Below are 16,931 nucleotides of genomic sequence, written 5' to 3'. Positions count from 1 at the left end.
AGGCAATTGAAAGTCAGTATCTTTTCGAGACCTATGAGTGGCCCTGAAAAGGGCCTTTGGGTTTATGTTAATGTATCCATTAACATAAAGGGCACCGCATTGGTCTTCTTCTTGTCCTTAGGCTGCGTCTCACTGTAGGACCGTAAATCAGGACTCTTTTGAGGCATCCTTGTCTTTTTATGTAGATCCTACGTATCCACAGACTGGTGTCTGTCCTGTGGACAACTGTCCGCTTGGATCGGACATACATGGGTATGTCCGTCTGGAACATCATTGAAGACACAAGCATAGAAGATTGCACATCGGTCCACATCTTGAGGCACCGAGAACAGGTGAATCAATGCAGTGAACTGCACTTATTTATAGGTAGAGTTAGGATTGAAACGGATTGAGTTTGTTGACCAATTCAAACACGCGTTACAAAATTCAGTCAGCCCGCATCCAATCCGAAGAGAGCAGTCTGTGACATCACGTGGTCTATATAGATTCGCTAGCGCCTGTGTGCAGTCAATCTATGCGACAGTGATTCAACATGACGGAAACTCAGAAAACGATCCATTGGGGTGCACCAGCAGTGGAGACCGCCCAAGGGAACCCAGACTTACTTTCAGAAGAGGTAAATTGGGATTTTGTGGATTTTCTTACCTCGCAAGAATTTGTTCCGGAACCTTCGTCACCTTCATTACCGCAATTGGAGAGTTTTAGACAGAGACAGAAAGAAGAATTGGAGAAATTTATACAACGACAAAAGGAAGCGGAACAAGCTTTTCTCCTACAGCAACAGCAGCAAGAAGAAGAGGTAAGAAAAAAACAAGAAGAAGAAGAAGTAGCAGCAAAGAAACAAGAGGGTGAAAATCAAACGGTCATGGTACTGTTGGACATTTTAGCGGAGTTAAGAAGTCTGAAACAAATGTATCAGATTTCTTTATTACAACCGAAGAGAATATGACCTTCCCGAGCTAAACATGTCAACCCTGTGACTAAGCCTACCGTACCACCCTTAGTGATTTCAACCCAATCATCATCGTCAACAGTACGCAGTCCAGAAGTAGGCCTTGGCCATGGCAAAGGCTTAAGACAGTTAAAGTTAATTGCTTAAACTCACCCCTACACCAAAAAGGCCCTTTTCAGGGCCACCCACATCTCTCGAAAAGAGATCGACTTTCAAATGCCGATAACTCAAAAAAAAAAAGAAAAAGAACCATTTTACCCTTATAGTACGTGTCTGTGTATGAGTGTGTGAGTGTAGGTTCTTATTTTAAAATCAAAACCCAAAGACACTTACCTTTTTAGAGCTAATTTATTCTTTTATCAATAGTCACAATCCAATTCACAATTCACAACAGAGCTCTTTAAAAAGTTCTTGCACTCCTTCTGTCTCATTGTTTAGTCTCTCTGTTTTTTAAATTTCTTCACCGTCACAGTCTTTTCCTCCTCTTCCTCTTCACTTTCTTCCCTTCTTTTCTTCTCCTGTTTCTTTTTCTTTACCTGGCTGCTTTCTTCCTCTGAAGAATCCCCCTCTTCTGAAGAAGAATCCCTCTTTTCTTCTGACTCCTCTTGTTTCTTTTTTGGGCAATCTGGAGACCAATGTTCTTTTTCTTGACAATAATAACAGGTATCTTGACTTTTGTCTTTTCTAGCCCCTTTTTTTCTTTTTTGATGGTCTGGACACTCTGAAGACCAATGCCCTTTCTTCTGACAGATATAGCAAGTATCTTGACTTTTATCTGGAAAGGAAGGAGAGTAGTCCGTCGGCTGGTCTGAAGAGAATTTTCTAATGACCCCTCGCAAAGCTCTGATGAAACGTTCGATTTGGGTAGTCTCTTCCATCGTTGTGCTCGGTTAGAGAGTGAAATGAATAGTGAAAGGACAAGACACACATCCTTTTATATACGCTGGTCTGCCATGACTATAAATTAGTCTATGGTGTTTAAACTTTAGTCATTTGACGTTTTTCACTCAAGATGAAACGATCCTATTCATTCGAGAAGAAAGAAGAAGACAGTAAGAGGCAGAAACGTGATCTATCGCCTCGTACCAGGGCTGAAGTCTTGGCACAAATTCATGCCAGTGATTTTGAAGAGGACATGAGTGAACCAGAATCCGAACCCTCTAAACAAAGTTCACCACCCTTAGTCAACCCTGAAAAGTACTATTCATTCGAGAGACGGAAAAGCGCTCCTCTAGAAAATTTAGAACCGCGGCTTACAAATACACAGTGAAGTTTAAAGATTTCAAGTCGGAAGTACCGTTAGAGAAAGCAGAAGGGTTCATCACTGGGGTGTGGGATTCTTTGCTCACCGCACTCAAGCGACAATGTCAACCCAAAGAAGACGATCGCTTGAGACTTTCCATACGACACGACGGTTTGAAATCCCCTGTTTGGATCGAGTTTAGCAGACCCGCAGAACTAACTGCTTCCAAAGTCATGGACAAGATTCAACACGTGCAACAATCTAATGACCAGTTTGACATCACCGATGGAAAAGCCACACTGGACATGACCCACGTCTCTCCTCCTCAAGGGACCGGGCAACGCAATAAGGTGTACTGGTGAACTACCTTCGTAGCACCAAAAAGAGTCTCGTCCAAATTCACAATTCTCAAGACCAGATGTGTTTAGCCCGAGCCATCGTGGTGGGACGAACCTATGCCAACAAGAACGACACGGTAGAATGGAAAAGAACCCGGAAAACTATTCAACGATCGGACCGAGCCAAACAACGAAACGAAGCAGAACTCCTGTTGCAACAAGCTGACCTATCCAAAGACACACCCTGTGGCATTCCTGAGATGCAAAAATTGCAAGATGTCCTAGCTCCACGCTACACCTTGAAAGTGCACCCTCAAGAAGTGCGTGGGCCTCTGTTGTTTCGAGGCCAAGACTTTAAGGACGGAAAATACATTCATGTCTATTATCACGATGACCATTTCGATACCATTACCAGTATCACTGCATTCCTGGGATACGGTTATTACTGTGAGAAATGTGACCATGGTTATAATAATCGAGAGCAACACAAATATTGCGGATTGAAATGCTCAGGATGTTTGGCCTCTCCACCCTGTCTGAGCGAAGGACAAGAAAGAGTACATTGTCCTGCTTGTCTGCGCACGTTTGTCAGCCCTGCCTGTTACCAACAACATCTGAAGACACAAGGTTCACAGCAGAAATGTGCTTGTCAACTCCTGAGATTGTGCCCTACCTGTGGACAAGGCATATGTACCAATACTGTCAAGGCACACGTATGTCGAGGAAAGAAAAAATGTCACATTTGTCATCACATCGTGGACTTGGAACACCAGTGCTACGTGCAAAAATACCACCCCCCACCAGAGAAAGAGGATGGTCACAAGAAGAAGAAGAAAGGCAATTTCATCTTTTTCGATTTCGAATGCATGCAAGAGACCGGCATTCACATTCCTAATTTCTGCGTGGCTCATCGAGCGTGCGAGAAGTGCATTCAAGAACCTATCTTCAGTCATTGCCCTCACTGCAGCAAGATTCCTGGAGGACGTGAAAAAATCTTTCGAGGACCGAACACGCTAGCCGATTTCGCCCGATGGGTCTTAGACGTCATCGACAAGACGTGGAGCCAAGAGGACATCGAACGTTACGGAGATTGTCATCGTCATGCCACAGTGATGGCTCACAATTTCTCCGGATACGATGGACAGTTTCTTTTGAGGTACTATACGGAACATGGCACCGAACGTCCTAAAGTGACTTTGAACGGAGCCAAAATCATTTTCATGCAAGTGGGACAAGTACAGTTTAAAGATTCGATGAGCTATTTGGCCATGCCTTTGAGTCGAATGCCTAAAACGTTTGGAATGACAGAAATGGCTAAAGGGTACTTTCCACACTTTTTCAATACGGAAGCCAATCAACACGCCGTTCTACCCCATTTATCTGAGGCTCACTATTACGACCCTGACAACATGCGTACCGAACAAAGAGAAGCTTTCTACGCTTGGTACCAGGCTCACGTCTCCGACCCTTTCGACTTTCAGGAAGAAATGCTAAAGTATTGTCGTTCCGACGTGGACATTTTACGGCGATGCTGTGGAAAATTTCGAGAACTGTTCATGGAACACGGAGGGGTCGATCCTTTGAAAGAATTTTGCACCATTGCCAAAGCGTGTTCCTTAGTGTACAGGCAACGATTCATGCCTGAAAATACCTTGGCTGTCATCAGTCCTCAAACGACCAACTATGTCAAACGTCAATACTCGGTCAAAGCCCTACGCTGGTTACATTACTTGTGCGACAAGGAAGACAAATGGATTCAGCATGCCTGCAACGGAGGAGGTGAAAGGACCATCGGAACGCATTCGGTCGATGGCTGGGACTTAGAAAACCCCAAGATCGTGTACGAGTTTAACGGTTGCTTATTTCATGGTTGTCCCGTCTGTTACTCTGACCGCGACACTAAAAATCAGTTTTTACAACGAACCATGGAAGACTTGTACCAGGCCACTTGTCAGCGACGCCTAAAGTTAGAACAGGAAGGATACCAAGTGGTGGAAATGTGGGAACACGAGTACGATCACCGTTTGAAAACCGATCCCGAGTTTAAACGCCTCGTGGAAAGTTACCAGTTCATGGACCCGCTGAACCCGAGGGATAGTTTGTACGGAGGAAGAACCAATGCCACCTGTTTGCTGTACCAAGCCGACGAAGAGAAAGGAGAAGAAATGAAATACTTGGACGTGTGTTCGCTGTATCCCTACGTGTGCAAATATTGTCGCTTTCCTGTAGGGCACCCACAATTGTTGACGGAACACATCGACCTGAAAAACATTCGACAATACGAAGGTCTGATCAAGTGTAAAGTTTTGCCTCCCACGGACTTGTACCATCCCGTGTTACCTCACCATTGCCAAGGCAAACTGATGTTTCCTTTGTGCCGTACTTGTGCCAAAACGTGCAACTAAGACCAACCTTGTCAGCACACCCAGGAAGAACGTGCCTTGACGGGAACCTGGGTCAGCGTAGAATTGTTCAAAGCTCTGGACATGGGATACCAACTGTTAGAAGTGTACGAAATTTGTCACTTTCCCAAGACACAACAATACCACAAGGGTGACCCCACGCAGAAAGGCATTTTCGCCGACTACGTGGATGCCTTTTTGAAACTGAAGCAAGAAGCCAGCGGCTATCCTTTCTGGTGTCACACTCCCGAAGACGAAACGACATTCAAAGAGAAATACTATGAACAAGAAGGCATCACTTTAGACCACATCGAGGAAAACGAAGGCAGGCGATCGTTTGCCAAAGTGATGTTAAATTGCTTGTGGGGTAAAATGGCACAACGAACGTGTTTACCCAAGACGGAATATTTGACAGAACCTTCCCGCTACTTCCAGATGATTTACGACAAACCAAATACATGAAACACGTGGACGTCCTTCGCGAGGATTTGATCTTGGTCAATTACGAAGAAGATCTGGACTTTGTACAAGACGACCCTTTTGGAAATGTCATCATTGCGGCTTACGTGACAGCCCATGCTCGCTTAAAATTGTACGAAGCGTTAGAACTGTTAGAGGAACGCGTTCTGTACTTTGACACGGACAGTTGCATTTACATCCATCACCCGAGTCAACAGCACCCTGACATCGAAGGAGACCGTTTAGGAGCCTGGACAGACGAGCATCCCGACGACAAGATTCTAAGTTTCGTCAGTGGTGGTCCTAAAAATTACGGTTACGAATACCGGGACCCACAAGGAGAAGTGCACACGAAGTGCAAAGTGAAAGGATTGACTCTGAATTATCGTACCAGTCGAGTTAACTTTGGGGTACTGAAAAAAGCCTTGCAGACTGGAAAAGATCAACACTTTAAAGTGACCTCCTATCAACCCAACAAGATTGTACGTTTACCCACTCACCACATCGTCAGTCGACCCCTGGAAAAAGTCTATCAAATCGTGTACCAGAAGCGAGTGCGACTTCCCAATCATTTCACCTTGCCGTATGGACACGTCGGTATTGGTCTGTATATAAAAAGGAACCCTAGGCAAGATCGATAGTTCATTGTGACTACCAAGACCAAGCGAACAAGATGAATACTTTGAAAGAGACATCGTTCCAGTTTGGGGATTGTAAAAAGGTTGTATCTTCCTCTAGTGTGACTAATATTGGATGGATAAGACCCAGGCATTGCGACGGAAAATGTCCGGAAGGAAACTGCGATTGTCCATGTGGTTACCATTGTAATTGCGTAACGGAGTTTGCAGACGAGTGCGATTGTGAGCCTTGCGATGGGTACGATGCTGTACGTTGTGACCTTAGCGATGCCGTAAAGCATTATGGGAACTTTGTTCTCACTACGCCTATCATGGAAAGTGATGCTGTGCGTGTCAAACCTGAGGGATGCGAAAGCGATGCCGCTCGTCCTCTTGGACATTTTACTGGGTTTCGTTTTAAAGGGGGATGTTCACCTTCACGTCTACCTCCCTACGGATGTCATCCAGCTCTGAGCAAACTCCTGTCCATGTCACCCAACCCTCATCGAAACGAACCTGTGAAAGACGAATATTCGTTTCCTGTGCGTTTGTCGGAATACTGCGACTTTGAAAATCGTCTTGAATCGTTCAAAGGAAAATGGCCTAAGTATCTGGGAGGACCGAACCCCGAAGAATTAGAAAGAGCCGGATTGTTCTACTTGGGCGAAGGAGATAAAGTCAAGTGCTTCAGTTGCGGTGTGTCACTTCACCATTGGGAACCACAAGATTCGGCCTACGTAGAACATGCTCGATGGTCACCGAATTGTCATTACTTACCTTTAGTGGGACCGAGACATTGAAGTAACTTACCATGTCGTTGACGAAGAAGAAACCAGATTGGTTAGGAGTCAAATGTTGGACATCACCGAGACCAGTATTTAAACTTCATTTCAAAAACGATATTGAATCATTACCTAAAGAACTGCAAGAGAAGATTTTCAAAGAAGTTTGGCAGGGGTTTGCCAGAGTGAAATCTCAATGGGTCACTGTAGAACTTTTGTGTCGAGAAATTCATAAGAGGAAAGTGAAGAAAGTCAACCAGTGTGTTAGATTTATTTGGGTCAAGTATGCATTCGTCCTATTATATCACTCTAGACCGTTTACATCAAAAGAGTTCAGTGACATTCTTGGACGTTACCCTGAACGGCAGTGGCCAGAAATTACTCACTATGTGGATTACTTTTGCTCTAGGAGAAGATTGTGAATTGTACTGACTGACCTATTCATGGATACTTTGCAAGAGAACATTCGTGCTTTGCCTGTGGAGTTGAGAGAACGCATTTACCGAGAGCTGGTCAAAATACAAGTGAAACGTAAAGAACAATTGCATCCGTTACGTCACCAGATGTTTAACCACTGGTACCTGAATGGTATAAGAGAACTGATTCGTCAGAAATTGTTTCAGTGGTCAGACCTTGTTCAATACTTCCAGGCCCCCGATGATCCACGTGTTGATCATTTTGGTTACTTCGAGATTCACCTAGTGCAACGCATTGAGGAAGACAAGTTAAAGGATTACCAACATATTTTACTTGGAATCTACTTAGCGGAAGAGGAAACATCTAAACAAACTTTGAAGTTTAGGTTACAGTATGCAAGATTTAGATTCCCCACTGGAGAACGAAGATCTCTGGCTAGAAAGTACGTGTATTGTTTCCGAAACAAAGAGACTATAAAAACAGGCTGCCATGCCACGAGTTATGTCGTATGTAATTGAACAGATTCCGTGGAAGGAACTCAATGACCATATTCAAACCGTGGATCATTACCATCGATTATTACAAGAACTCTATCCATTCAATTTGGGTCGACAAATGGTGTGTGTCTTAGTGACTTGTTTTCTGGGATTTCTTTTACCAGCCGATTCCTTGTGGACTCTTTACGAACAGTATTTACCACCCCATTCAACATGAAAGTGGTGCCTTTAAATGTTCACGAGAGACTCCTTTTGCTCTAAGCCTTACGTTTTCATCTGGATACTTCTCGACCTCTACGGGAAAAAAAGATTCGTCAACTTTTAGCTACCCAAGACGTGTATGACGATGTGTGTGTAGTTTGTGACTTACAGCCCCATTGGACAGATGTCCGTGACTGGAAAAAGAGGGTTTTGAGGCTTGGACCCAAGAAGTGGACCAGTATGCACGAGAGTTGTGATCCTTCCTTTCAACGTCCAAAGAAAAAAGTTACTTTTCAACCTGTGTTAGTGACGGTGCCAGAAGAACCCGTCACCCAGGACAGGACTGTCGTGGACAGGCCTGAAAGACCCTTTCGGGAGGACACTTGTGTGACCTTACCCCCTATAGAACTGGTCAGAACTTTACCCAAAACGTGTTGTACAGACACTTGTTTTTATTCCACGTTAATGATTTTCATGTGCCTTTTATTGTTGTACTTAAGCCTTTGGCTTTTATGTATTTTTGTCTTTCGTATTCATGTTTAAAACATTCAATAAACGTATTCTGAAAAAAAGTATATAAACTCTCGTCTTGTTTGTTTTCGTGTCACAAGTGACATTCCTGACACTATGGCTACTTCTGCTGTCTCTGCTCCCTCTTCCTCCACTGTCAAAGTCATCGACGAACACTTAGATCGTGCCAGTTGGGAGGCTTTGTATCTTCGCCATCCCTTTTACATGCTCATTGCTGGACCTAGCGGTTCATGCAAAACCGAATTCGTCAAACGTTTGATCGAACATAAACATCATTTGATCGATCGTCCACCTCAACGCATCGTGTGGTGTTACAAAGAGTGGCAATCGGCGTACAGCCTCTTGCGAGAAAGTCAAGGCGATTCCATCGTGTTTGTGGAAGGCATTCCTAAAGAAGACGACGGCATCGTCTCTGACTCCCGTCAAACCCATTTGGTCATTTTTGACGACATGTTAGGAGAAGACGAAGAAGAAATTAAACTATGGTTCACGCGCAAAGGACATCACCGTAATGCCAGTGTCGTTTACATCACCCAAAATTTGTTTCAACAAAGTAAAGCCCATCGCACCATCAGTCTCAATGCGCATTACGTGGTCTTGTTTAAAAGCCCTAGAGATAAATCGCAAGTGCAAGTCTTAGCCAAACAGGTAGGAACGCCTTGGCTGACTCAGGCGTACGACGATGCCACTCAAACTCCACACGCCTATTAACTCGTCGATTTGAAACCTACGACCCCCGATGATTTGCGATTTCGTACCCACTTGTTTCACCACTGGTGCCAAGACGGAGGGCCTGTCCTGTACACGTCTCCGTCCTCGACTTAATTTCACTCCACAAAAAAAATCTATAAAAACCTCAGACCCTTTTTGTCTGTCTCACACATTTTGAACATGACGTCCCTTCAGTCGCATCTTCCCGTCAAATTGATTCGTGCCTTGTATGGCATCAGTCGAGAAAAAAATCCACAAACACGAGCTCGTGTCTTAGAAGCTAGTCTCAAAGAAGTCTTACGATGGTTCACGGTGACGGCACGTCAATTACTCCAAGGAATCATTCAGATTCCTCATCAAACCAAACGCTTTTTTGATCGAAACAAAGTCGCTTTGACCCAACTGGCCGATCCCCGCATCGACACTCAAACCAAAAAACAAATCGTTTTGAAACCTGGAGGGAGCGGTACTCTAGGAGGGGTCATAATTCGCTCTCTCTTAAGATGGGATCCTAATGCCCCCAAACTTCTCCCCAAGAAAAACGTCAAACGAAGCTCCAAGAAGAAGAAATAGACCAGGTCCCCAAGGAGAACTTCTCCAGTGTCAGGACCCTCCTCTTACCAGACACCACCCCGGAAAAAGAAAAGAAGCCTCCAGAAAAAGAAACAGAGAAAAAGTCCTCAGAAAAAGAAAAGTCCACAAAAAACTAGTCGCAAGAGAGGCACTTCAGCCAGGACGCAACCTTACACTCGCAAACCACGACCTGCCACGACGGTGACTGCGTCTCCGGCAGCCTCACGTTCATCCACTTCCCCGTTGATGACACCAAGAACTGAAGAGTACTTGGAGACGTTGATCACACCAAGAACTTCTCCGTTGATGACCCCAAGAACTTCCCCAGTGGCAGGACCCTCCAATTTAGTGACAGTGGCTGCTGCTCACAAAGTACCTGCTCCCAAAATCAAAGTTCAAGAAAGATCGGGCATGTTACAAAGTTTACTGGATTTGTCCAAGCAAGAACTGGCTCGATTTAGTCCGTTGCGTACCCCTGCACGACGTGTCATGCCTGTCCTGAAGTTGATACGACGTAAAGACAATCAGTGGCGACGCGTTCCAGTATAACAAAGGCCTGTGACCAAGTCGGGGGTATCAGTGTTTTTGGTGCTGAAGACTCAAAGATGTCACCCTCCAGAAAACATCCCTCTTCTAAACAGCCCCAAGGAAAGAAAAGGAAAAGACTGCCTCCTCGTTTAGTCAAACATGGGGACATGTTATCTGTCCTGTCCAAGGCTTCTCCGCCCCTACGAAAAAACTCATTCAAACAGCCTCCAAAGAGGTCATCGATACCGTGTGCGAATGTTGTTTGAACGTCTTGAAAGGCACGATCCCTTTGTCCAAACACCAGAAACAATGCTTAGGCAAACATCGTCACGTTCTTCACCAAATGGTTCAAAAGAAAATTCCCCTTCGTCAAAAGAAGAAGATGTTGGTCCAACGTGGTGGCATTTTACCCCTCTTGTTAGACCCCTTACTGAAAGGAGTCTTGGGAACCATGTTGGGAGGACTGGTGGGAGCAAGATAAAAAGGCTCTCTGAAGTCCCAAGATCTCAGAATCGACCCCTGACAACCCCTTGGAAGGACGAAAACTAGCTTTAGTGCCTTACAAACGATGGATGGAATACCATCGTTGGCAAGAACAACGCACCCCGCATTTACCTCCCAATCCCCATTTGAGCGAGATGTCCCAGTTACAACACGAATTGCAGTCCTTGATGGATCGCCAAGATTTGTCCGAAACAGAAAAATCGCAAAAGTACGGTCAACTCTTGCAACGACTGCAGCTCTTTCACCAGCTTTAGACGAAACAGCTCTACCCACTCTGAAAGATTTTAAGACCTTGATGAAAAGTCCAGCACCATCACCAGTACCACTACCACCACTACCAGTGACCAAGACAGAAAAAGGAGAAGAAGAAGAAGAAGAAGGGTTTCAAACTCCACTAGAAAAAGTACGCAAGTTAACAACACCACCTACCTCCAGAATTGGATGGATTAAAATGATGATGGCCACCCCTTCTTCATCACAAGAGAAAAAGAAACATCCTCCTCTGCGACACCTATTGCCGGTCGCACACTCAAAGCTTTGCAATCCAAGAAAATACCCCAAGAGAAAAAGAGTAACATCCTCCAAGGGTGGGTGTCTTATTAACACACAAACACAAAAAAATGGAAAATGTCTTAGCCAGCATTTACTACGATCCCTCGCATCCTGCAGGTTACGCAGGAGTTCAAAAATTGTATCGTGCTGCCAAAATGCGACTGAAAAGTCTCCGTTTACCTCAAGTGCAACGATGGTTACAAGAACACGCTACTTACACTTTACACAAACCCATTCGACGCAAGTTTTCCAGAAGTCGCACCCGAGTGGAGGGCATCGATCATCAATGGCAAGCCGATTTAGCCGATGTCTCTCATTTGGCCAGCTACAATCGTGGCTACAAATATTTGTTTTGTGTCATCGACGTCTTTTCCAAATTTGCCTGGGTCGTGCCCTTGACTTCCAAATCCAGCAACGAGTTAGTGCGAGCCCTGCAACGAGTGTTGAAACAAAGCGGCCGTCACCCTCTTCGATGGCAAACGGACAAAGGCACCGAATTTCTGAACCAAGCTTTCCAAAAAGAATTAAAGAAACGTGACATTCATTTTTTTTACCACCGAGAATCCCGAAACCAAAGCCAGCATCGTGGAACGTTTTCAACGTACTTTGAAAGAACGCATGTGGAAATATTTTACGCATCACCACACTCTGAAGTACATCGACATCTTACCGCACCTGGTGCAAACGTACAACCAATCTTACCATCGAAGCATTGGACGTGCCCCGCAAGAAGTGACTCCCGACAACGAAGTGCTGGTGTTTGAGCGCCTGTTTGGTACGTCCCCGACGAGGGCTGTCCCCAAGAGAAGTGGAGAGTTGACCGTAGGAGATTGGGTGCGCATTGGCAAAACCAAACGCACTTTCGACAAAGGTTACTTACCTAACTGGACGACCGAATTGTTTCGCGTCACTGGACGAGTGCATGGCCGTCATCCTGCTGTCTATAAATTGGAAGACATGAACGGAGAAGTACTCAAAGGATCGTTTTATTTGCCCGAGTTACAACGTGTCACCAAAAAAGAAGACGACGTGTACGACATCGAAAGCATTCTCGAACGCAGAACCCGTAAAGTGGGCAAACGACGTGTCAAAGAAGTCAAAGTACGTTGGAAAGGATATCCACCCAGTTTTGATTCTTGGATCGACGCTTCGCAAGTCATCGACTATAAAAAGAAGTGACCATCATGCCCTTTCACACAGATGCAGCTACGTCGACCACTCCTTCACCCAGTTCTTCTCTGCGAGATTTACAAAAACAACCTTTGTGGGTGTGGTGCGGAGAACGTGTGCCTAAAACGCAAATCGTCTTTTTCTGCCAAATCTTCGTGGTGTATTGTGTCATCGGGGCAGCCATTGCCAATTTGAGTTTGCAACAAGGAGACAAACAATTGTGGACCATTTTATTGAGCAGTTGCATCGGTTACCCTCCCTGAAATTCACCTCGAACGGGAACAACCGGAACCTTGTGTCCAGTGCCAGTGCCAGTCACCACTCCAACAACAACAACCCTATTTTGAGCGGAGACACGCCTCTGACGTCCAGTAACCCCTCGGACAGCCACAGAACTCTGGAATTATGAGTCACCAAAACCAATTTTACTTAACCTTACCCAGTGACAGTTCCATGGAGGTGTTTCCCAACAACACGTTGTGCTGTTACACGGCCAAATTACCTCAGGCCATCCCATTAGATCACGAAGCCCATTGGGAAGTGGCTTTAGTGGAAATCATTCACCCGACCCAAGTCCTCAATGTCCTTCCCAATCAAAACTTTTTTTATGTGGAAGTTTATGACGAGCAAATGCAACAGTACTTGGATACCCATGGCAAATATGACAAGAAAAGCCCTGGCACAAAAAATCAAAAGTACACCACCTATCACTTGTTCATTCCCCCAGGCTATTATTTTAGTGGTCAACATTTGGTGAGCACCATTGCCTCCAGGTTTAATGTCGTGTTTCTGAAAGCTTTGGAAAGTGTCAAAAAAAGTGTCACTATGGAATACCACAAATCAGCTCGTCGCTTCTTGATGAAATTTGACGGGAGTAAAATCGTGTCCATTTTATTTTGTCCTGAATTGTTTGACATGGGTGGAGACATGGAACTGAGGAAGAAAATAGAACAACAAAAAGGCGAATCAGCAATTATTTACGACAACGATTCTTTTAGCAAGTTTTTTCGTGCCCCGGTAGAACTGAACCAAGGACTGAATTTGATGTTTGTGTACTCCGATGTGGTGGAGTATAACGTGGTGGGACACACCTCCGTACCGTTACTGCGTGTCATTCCTTTCAAAGTGGATTCTGCCACGGTCGCTGACGAGGAAGGTGGAAACACTTACCACGTCCACCGCGAATTTGTACATCCTCACTATTTGCCGGTCAGCAAGTCGTATTTGGACACGGTTAACATTGCTATAAAAGGAGATTTGGGACAAAATATTTCATTCACCAAAGGAAAAGTCACGGTGAAACTCCATTTTCGAAAACGGTTTTCTCACGATTCGTAAGTCATGTATCCAGTGTACCGAGGGGTTGCTCGACAGCGAGGACACGGTTTAGGAGATATGTTAAAATCAGCCTTTCGTTTGGTGGCCCCCGTGTTGAAACCGATGGTGACACGCGGATTGCACGCCTTGAAAGATGCGGCACTGACGCAAGGGAAAGAATTTCTCCAAAATGTCATCATCGACAAACAAAACCCTAAAGAAGCCTTCATGAGGGCAGGCAAAAATGTCTTGCTGCAAACGGGTAAAGACCTTTTGGGCCGACGAGACACACCTATAAATGCCCTGCACGCTACCGAATCAGGCATTCAGCAAGGACAAGGTAGAAAGAGACGACGAAGAAAACACCCTTTCACCAGATTGCACACATCTAGAAAGACAAAGAAAAGAAGAACCGTTCGAGACTTAGACGTTTTCGATTATTGAGAAAGAACAAAATGATGCACCGAGAATCTTGCGCTTGTTCCAAGTCGGAACTAGATCTGTTTGCCATGCCCCCCACCATGATGACCATGCATGAACCGCAGTGGGTGGAATTTCACCCCGTCTCCTCTTTGACAGCCTCAGCTCCCATCGAGTTTGAAATCAAAGGACAGCCCGAAGATTACATCGATCTGAATAGCAGTTACTTGTACCTGAAAGTCAAAGTTGTCGATGAGGTTAATACGCCCCTAGATGGTGATGAGGTAATAGCTCCCGTCAACAATTTCATGCATTCCTTGTTCAGTGGAGTGGACTTGTACTTGAATAACAAACTAGTCAGTAGCAGCATGGATACTTACCCTTATCGAGCGTACCTGGGAAATCTCTTGACGTACGGAATAGACGCCAAGAACACTCATCTCAATGCCTGTGTGGTATGGGAAGCTGACGATGCAGGCCAGTTTGAAGAATTCGAAATTAATACAAACAAAGAACACAATGCGGGATTTGTAGAACGAAGAGACAGAATCAAAAGTAGAGATAGTTTAGAACTGATGGATCGTTTGCATTTGGACATGTGGTTGCAAGAAAAGTATTTGCTGAACGGAGTGAATCTCCGCCTGAGACTGAATCGTAGTAGTGCCGCTTTCCATTTGATAGGTACTACTGTTTGCAAAACTGTCATCGAGGAAGCCAGGCTCTACGTACGACGCGTGGAAGTGTTACCTAAAGTGGGTAACGACATCAGTCAGACGTTGAGCAGAACGACCGCCAAGTATCCGATTCGACGCGTAGAAGTGAAAACCTTCACTATTCCCAAGGGGCAAAGATCCATGATTGAAGATCATCTGTTCCAAGGACAGTTACCCAAACGTTTGATCATTGGTATCGTCTTGAATACAGCCTTCAACGGAGCCTTCGCTGAAAATCCTTTCTACTTTCAACACTTTGGTGTGTCCAAGATCGAAGTCAGTCGCGATGGCAAGACCTTGTGTACTCGACCCTTCGAACCTAACTTTACCAAGAAGAATTACTTGAGGTCGTACTTGTCCTTGTACGAAGCTACCTGTCAGTTAGGAACCAATACCAGTCACGGCATTACGTACGAAGATTATGCAGGAGGCTATGCTTTGTGGGCTTTTGATTTCACTCCAGACCAAGGCAGCGACGAGGGACATTTCCACCCTATAAAATCCGGTCAGATTCGTGTGGAAATTCAGTTTGCAAACCGAGTCCCTGATGAAACGGTGAACGTCATCCTGTATGCAGAATTTGATAATACCATAGAAATCAACAGTTTGAGAGAAGTCATTCTAGATTATTAGAAACCATGGAAGACTGTTATCCCTCTTTACCTAGTAGAGAAACTTTAGACATGGAATGTGAGGAGACTGTGAAAGAAGAAGAAGTTATCATGATGAAGTCAAGACGGCCAGAACAAGAAGCCCATTTAGTCTCCTGTTTTGCCAAACACTTGGTCGAAAAGATGACGGAATTGATCAAGAAAAATTGCTATGGATGTCAAAACGATCATCCCAGTCAAATTCAACACGATAAATGCCTGATGCTGAGTCAAGAAGAAAAATTGGACGAGTATCTGGACGAAGCTTGGAGTCTCATCTCGAACGAAGTCGTGTTGCACCAGTGGTATAAAGACTTGCGTGAACATTCTTGTCCACCATTAACCACTCAAGAGATCGATCGTATCGAAGCTCTCCTGAATCAGAGTGAGGAGACGAAGCGAAGAAACGGTTATTTGTCAGACATTTTCAAGCAAAAAGTCAGGATCGAATTGATCACTTATTATTACCTGTGAAGAAGAAAACACACAAATCAATGGATACCTGGGAACTTTATTATCTTTTGAACCACAGTTCGTATACGGCTTCTTGGAATCCTGTCGTCTGTGCTAAAGATGAACTCCCTCATCGCAGACCTCAAGACCATCTAGCTTATGTGATCAACACAGACGACAGTCATCTCCCAGGAACCCACTGGGTAGCCGTCTACTTTCCTCAAGAAGGATGTGTGGAATATTTCGATTCGTACGGATTGCCCCCTTTGGAAGACGATATCATTGACTTTATGAGAGGAAATGCTCAGACCACCCGATTCAATAATGTGAAATTACAAGGCACAGATTCATTGGTGTGTGGACAGTACTGTGTGTATTTTCTGCATCATCGCAGCCTGGGCTATTCCTTAGAACATTTAGTGACTCATTTTGATCCTCGTTCTTCTTCAAGAAACGATGTGAAAGTAGATCAATGGTTTTGTGACCATTATGCTTATCTTTTGTCTCAAGCTAGGAAACGTAGTGTCCATCAATGGCCTAATGACTTCCAACAGTGGAAATCACAATTTCATTCACAACGTTGTCAACCCTGTTTAAAGTAGAGTGTTAATTGAAAAAATGTTTGTGATTTGAAAAAAAATGTTTGATGTTATATTGTTGGATTATTGTTAAAAAATGTTATAGTTGTTTGTTAGTGTTAAGTGATTTTGAATAAAAAAATGTTGTGTTTTGAAAAGAAATGCCTTTGTCTTTTGTTTGGCTATAGGAATCTTGATTCATGCTCTTTGACTTCTTACTATCCCTCTCATGACACTCATTGAACGTTGCGGCTCGAAAACCGTAGAGGGATGTTTTCCTTCACGTCCGCGCTTTGACTTTAAAGCCGGGGTAGCTTACAGTC

Source organism: Sinohyriopsis cumingii, chromosome 10 (genome assembly GCF_028554795.1).
Source record: "Sinohyriopsis cumingii isolate HCF-2022 chromosome 10, ASM2855479v2, whole genome shotgun sequence".
Classification (NCBI taxonomy): Eukaryota; Metazoa; Mollusca; class Bivalvia; order Unionida; family Unionidae; genus Sinohyriopsis; species Sinohyriopsis cumingii.
The sequence above is the reverse complement of the archived record's forward strand: the minus strand, read 5'-3'. Positions refer to the sequence as shown.